Source organism: Molothrus ater, chromosome 14, assembly GCF_012460135.2.
Source record: "Molothrus ater isolate BHLD 08-10-18 breed brown headed cowbird chromosome 14, BPBGC_Mater_1.1, whole genome shotgun sequence".
NCBI lineage: Eukaryota > Metazoa > Chordata > Aves > Passeriformes > Icteridae > Molothrus > Molothrus ater.
This window is the reverse complement of record NC_050491.2, coordinates 2,129,090-2,135,089: the sequence shown is the minus strand read 5'-3', so window position 1 is coordinate 2,135,089 and position 6,000 is coordinate 2,129,090. Positions and strand designations below refer to the sequence as shown.

The 6,000-nt window shown below is 63.0% G+C and overlaps 1 protein-coding gene across 3 annotated transcripts in view; it reads left to right on the top strand.

Moving 5' to 3' along the window:
* The first annotated feature begins 1,321 nt into the window (after positions 1-1,321).
* The window catches only part of LOC118698755 (actin-binding protein WASF3-like), a 28,310-nt gene continuing 23,631 nt past the window's right edge, over positions 1,322-6,000 (top strand). For 2 of the 3 annotated variants that reach the window (XR_008508623.1, XM_036402265.2), the window contains exon 1: positions 1,323-1,426. The gene's annotated coding sequence lies outside the window, so the exon portion shown is untranslated. Of the gene's footprint in view, positions 1,427-6,000 lie in introns of all 3 variants that reach the window. The other variant, XM_036402266.2, reaches the window with a different exon arrangement.

Below are 6,000 nucleotides of genomic sequence, written 5' to 3'. Positions count from 1 at the left end.
GACCATGCTTTCCTTGGGGCTTCATCAACACCCCAGAGCAACACCTTGGCCTGGATCTGACCCATGGGGAGACACCAGGACCCACAGGGCACAGGGGAAGCGGGGAGAAGATGGTGGCAACGCCACACCTGGAGCAGACGCTGCCCACACCGCTCCCTCTCACCGGAGCATCGCTTCCCCTCCCGGCCAGCGGAGGCATTTCCAGGGGATGCTCCAGAGCCGCGGCTCACGGCGAGGGCTGGGAAGCGGCGGGGAATGAGGGATTTCTGCGAACCCCGAGGCGAAGTTGTAAGGGCGGCTCCGGGGTGGCTCGGGGTGCCGGGGCTGGCTCGGGGTGCCGGGTGGGCTCGGGGTGCCGAGGCGGCTCCGGGCTGGCCCGGGGTGGCTCGGGGGTGGTTCGGGGGTGCCGGGTGGGCTCCGGGGTGCTGGGGTGGGCTCGGGGTGCTGGGGCTGGCTCGGGCTGGCTCGGGTGTGCCGGGGTGGCTCGGGGATGGCTCCGGGGTGCCGGGCTGGGGCCCGGGAATGGCTCGGGGTGCCGCTGTGTCTCGGGGTGCCGGGTTGGCTCGGGGTGCCGGGTTGGCCCGGGGATGGCCCGGGGTGCCGCTGTGTCTCGGGGTGCCGGGTTGGCTCGGGGTGCCGGGTTGGCCCGGGGATGGCCCGGGGTGCCGCTGTGTCTCGGGGTGCCGGGTTGGCCCGAGGATGGCTCGGGGATGGACCGGGGATGGCTCGGGGATGGTCGGGGTGCCGCTGTGTCTCGGGGTGCCGCTGTGTCTCAGGGTTGGCCCGGGGATGGTTCGGGGATGGCCCGGGGGTGCCGCTGTGTCTCGGGGTGCCGGGTTGGCCCTGGGATGGCTCAGGGATAGTTCGGGGTTGGCTCGGGGTGCCGCTGTGTCTCGGGGTGCCGGGTTGGCCCGGGGATGGCTCGGGGATGGTCGGGGTGCCGCTGTGTCTCGGGGATGGCTCGGGGGTGCCGCTGTGTCTCGGGGTGCCGCTGTGTCTCGGGGTGCCGCTGTGTCTCGGGGTTGGCCCGGGGATGGCTCGGGGTTGGCCCGGGGATGGCTCAGGGATAGTTCGGGGATGGCCCGGGGGTGCCGCTGTGTCTCGGGGTGCCGGGCTGGCCCGGGGATGGCTCGGGGTGCCGCTGTGTCTCGGGGTGCCGGGTTGGCCCGGGGATGGCCCGGGTGTGCCGCTGTGTCTCGGGGTGCCGGGCTGGGGCGCGGGGCGGAGCGGGGCGGGGGCGGGCGGGCACATGCGCCGTGCGCGCACTGCGGAGCGGCGCGGGCAGCGCGGGCAGCGCCGGCGGAGCGGGGCGCGGGGCGCGGGCAGCGGCGGCGGCGGCCGCAGCCCCGCACGGCCCCGCACGGCCCCGCACGGCCCCGCACGGCCCTGCCGAGACACACCCGGCCCCGGAGCCAGCCCGGCGGAGGTGAGCGCGGGGGATGCGGGGATGACGCGGCGCAGGGAGAGCGGGGGGTCCCTGTGCCCGCAGGTGTGAGCGCGCAGGGGGCCACATCCCTTGGCGGGGCACGGCATTTTTGAGGCCTTTTGATGGGGGTCTCCAACACCTTTTCATCCTTTTGGGGGGGCGTCGTTGCGTGGAGGGGATCTCCCACCGCTCTGCATCCTGGCGCGGGGGGTGGGTGATGCTCTGCTGCTTTACATCTTTCCGGTGGGGGGGGGATCTTTGCGGGGGTGGGGTTCTCCATCCCTTTACATCCTTGTGGGGGGATCCTCCATCCCTTCGAATCCTTTCAGGGCGGTTCTTCCGTCCCTTCGCATCCTTGCGGGGGGGGAGGGCCGCTCTGCATCCCCGTTTTGCTGCATCCCCCCCAGCTTTGCATCCGTGCACGGGGGCGGGGGGCTGTCCTCCATCCCTTCGCATCCTTGCTTTGGGAAGGGGCTGTCCAAGCTGCCTCTCATCCTCGCGTGGGGGGTCCCTCCACTTTGCACTTATTCACGGCCTGGAGGGGGGATCCTCCACGTTTTGCACCTTTGCCTGGAGGGAAGGTGGGGGGGTCAGGCTGCTCCGCACGTTTCCATGGCGGGGGGAGGGATCCCGGCAGCGTTTGGCACATTGGCAGCGCGCTGCTCCGGGCCTCTCCGCACCCTCTCAGCGCTGGGGAGGGGGGGTGTGCGCTGTCACTTCGCATTCCTGCATGGAGAGGGAGGGGGACCCGGCTGCTCTGCGCCTCGCACGGGGGCGGGCTGGGGGCGGGGGGGCTTTACCTGCCATCCTCGCCATCCTGGGGAGGGAGGATCCTTCATCTTCACATCACTGCGGGGGATACGCTGGGCCCACGGTTGCCTGTGCTCCCACAACCAGCGCAGGGCAGGGCTCATCACCCCCTGGCTGGGGAACTGGGGGGGTCTGGGGGGGCTGTGCAGGCCGATGTGAGGCTGGGGGTAGAGAGGGGACAGCGCTGAGCAGGGCACAGCCCGGTGTCACCTGTCATGCATGGCCCCCCCTCCCTCCCGATCCTGGTGCCCTCCCCGGCATTTGGAGCCCCGCTGGGTTCAGAGCCCCCCTGGTGACCCCCCCAGCCCGGGGCACCCCCGTGGGCAGAGCTGCAGGTGGGCTCAGAGCCCCTCAAAGCTGCCGAGCCTGGGCCTCCGCGCTCAGTGATTCAGCTACTTGCAGGGAGCTTTAATTTTCTCGCTTCAAACTCGAGTTCTTGCTGCCTCGTGGTGGTGTCAGCGCCATGGGTCACCTGCGGCCTGAGATGCTTTTTGAGGGAGCTGCTGGCTGCTCCGTGTGGCCGGACACGCTGCCGGAGGAGGGGAGAGCAGCGCCGGGATGTGCGGGCAGCTCGGGAATGGCAGGATTAATAACTTCCAAACTTCAGCGTGCCAAGGCACACCCCTCACGCTGCAGCTCGTTGCCTGGGGTTTAAAGAGCTTGCTGGTGTCATTTTCTTTTTAAAAACGGTGTTTTGGTGGTATTTGAGTATGTCGGTAGCTGCCAGGGTGACAGCTCGGTGAGGAGGGCAGGGCCACGGCAGCATCGGTCCAGCACAGCCTGCTCTGGCAGGCAGAGGGTTAATGTGCACCTGCAGCTCATTGCCTGGGTTTTAAAGAGATTGCTGGTGTCGTTTTCTTTTAAAAATGGTGGTATTTGAGTGGTGTTTGAGTATGTCGGTAGCTCTCAGGGTGACAGCTCGGTGAGGAGGGCAGGGCCATGGCAGCATCGGTCCAGCACAGCCTGCTCTGGCAGGCAGAGGGTTAATGTGCACCGGGCTGTGCTGTCGCAAACGCGGAGCAGGAGCGGGGCTCTTACCCAGAGCGCTGTGATGCACTCAGACCCCAAATGCCCGCTCCTCTCCCCGGGAGCCGGAGCCCACGGAGGAAACTGGAGCTGGAGCATATTTTGCTTTGAGCTGTCATCTCCCTTGGCCCAGTTCTGAACCAAAGATGCTCATCCTCCATTTTATGGCAGATGACAAATCAGCCGCCGATGCCAAGATCTTGACAAGTTACGAACAACAGCCCTCGAGCCAGAAGTGTTAAGAAATAAAAAAAGAAAAGCAAGAACGCTTTTTCTTTTTTTTTTTCTTTTTTTCTTTTTTTTTTGGTTTTTTTTTTTTTTTTTTTTTTTTTTGCAGAGCTGCTCATCCAAAAGCCACCCTCTGAGCTGCACCCCGCGGCATTTCACACGTCTCTGAGCAGCGGGGCTGCAGCCAGCTCCAGGCTGGCATCTGCCCCCTCTTCCCCGCATCCACCCCGAGGTTTGTAGGGTGCAGCCCTGGTGGGGAAGCCCAGATGGGGAGCGGCAGGCAGAGCCCAGCCCCGCAGGGAGCAGCCTGGGGCTGCCTGGGAGCGCTCTGCTCCAAGGCTGGAGATGCCAGCCCTGCCTGCGGCTGTTCCCAAAGGCAGCAGCGGGTTTGCAGAGAGCCCCTCGCTGCTGGCCGAGGGTTTTCCCGGTTTATCAAAGCGCCTTCTATGCTGGGGAGAAAAAGGCTGGTTTGTTCAGCAGCCTCCTGCCCGCACAGCCCGGCGGCCAGCGAGGGAGATCCTTCTGGTAATGAGCTGGGCACAAAAGGGAAAAAAAGCTGTCATTGAAGATTTTCCTTTGGTGATGGAGTCATTAAAAACAACACATGATTCCTGGGCCAGCAGGGATCCTTTGCAGCCAAAGCAGAGCTGAGATCGCTGCTGTGTTCCCACAGCCCAGCCCCTGACGCCTCCTCTGACGATCAAGGCAGCGCCGCTGCTCCCGGGCATTCCCCGCACGGGAACCGGGCACGAGCAGCCCGGGGGTGATGGAGGAGGGTCCTGCACAGATTCATCCACAGCTTTCCCCCTCCTTTTCCCCTTCAGCGTTAGGGTATTGGGATGGATGGGTTTTTTTGCATGGATTTTGCATGGATAGGGATACTCTGATCTGTACCCACAGCAGAGATAGAGCCAAGGGTGAATGGGAAGGACCTGGAGAAGTGGCCTCAGCTCCATGAGCAGTGCCAGGGGACACTGAGGGCTCCCCTGAGAAATCTGAGAAATCAAACAACAGAACCCAAACTCCACGTTAACTGAACCCCAAGGAAAGCTACTGCCTGAAAATCCACCTGCCAGAGATGGGATTGTTCAGCCTGGAGAAGAGAAGGCTCTGGAGAGACCTCAGGATCCCTTCCAGCAGCCCAAGGGGGTTTATCAAAAGGAGGGAAAGGCTTTTTTCAGGGGTAAATAGTGACAGGTCAATGGAGAATGGCTTTGAACCAAAAGAGGAGAGATTTAGATTAAAAGTTAGGAAGAAATTTTTGGCTCTGAGGGGGCTGAGGCCCTGGCACAGGTGCCCTGAGCAGCTGTGGCTGCCCCTGGATCCCTGGAAGTGCCCAAGGCCAGGCTGGACATTGGGGCTTGGAGCAGCCTGGGATGGTGGAAGGTGTCCCTGCCATGGCAGGGGGTTGAATGAGATCATCTTAAATGTCCCTTCCAACCCAAACCCTCCTGTGATTCTGTGATTTACAGCATTTGCTGTCACCTACCCTAAAAGAAACATCATTTAGCTAAAACCCCTCTGGGAGCCTGTTTGTTTTAAACCAGACTCGCAGCAGGATGAGGTTTCTGCACTGACCCTGGGGTAACAGCAGCTGCTTTATGGCCTCCTCCTGAGCAGGGCTGGTGCTGCAGAGCCCTGGGGAGTGTTGGGGCTTAGAGACAGCTCCAGCAAGTGCTGCTCCTGGGGCCGAAACATTTTACAGTAGAAGGAGGGGGAAAAATCCCCAAACCAAACCACAACGGTGGCATTTACTAATCAAGCTCCCGAGGAATATTTTTAGCTATGATTTAAGGTTGTGTTGCACTTTGCTGTGAAGTGGAGCCTCCTGGAGCTGCCATGGGGGAGCTGGCACAGGAGTAGCCGTGGAGGGAGGCAGGGGGGAGGCAGGGACAGCTCTGCCTGGGACACGGGTGGGACACGAGTCAGGGCTGTGGGACATGGGTCAGGGTTGTAGGACATGGGTGGGACATGGGTGGGACACAGGTGGGACATGGCTCACGGCTGTGGAACATGGGTCAGGACTGTGGGACATGGGTGGGACACGAGTCATGGCTGTGGGACCCTGGTGGGACACAGGTCACAGCTCAGGAGCCATGGAGCTGTGCCCTGGCCCAGCTGGACCCGGCTCTCTCCCCCCTTTGGCAGCAGGGTCTGGCCCTTCCCCAGCTCCACCCAAATCTGTTCCTGGCCAGCAGCAAAATCCCTCTGTGCCCCCAGGGGCTGAGACCTCTCCACTCGTTTCACAGCGAGTCCCAGCCCTGGTTTCCAGCCTCCCTGTGCTGATATCCTGGGAATGGGGGACAAAACTTCCATCCCACACCCTGGGGTTTGCAGCCTCCCTGTGCTGATATCCTGGGAATGGGGGACAAAACTTCCATCCCACACCCTGGGGTTTGCAGCCTCCCTGTGCTGATATCCTGGGAATGGGGGACAAAACCTCCATCCCACACCCTGGGGTTTGCAGCCTCCCTGTGCTGATATCCTGGGAATGGGGGACAAAACTTCCA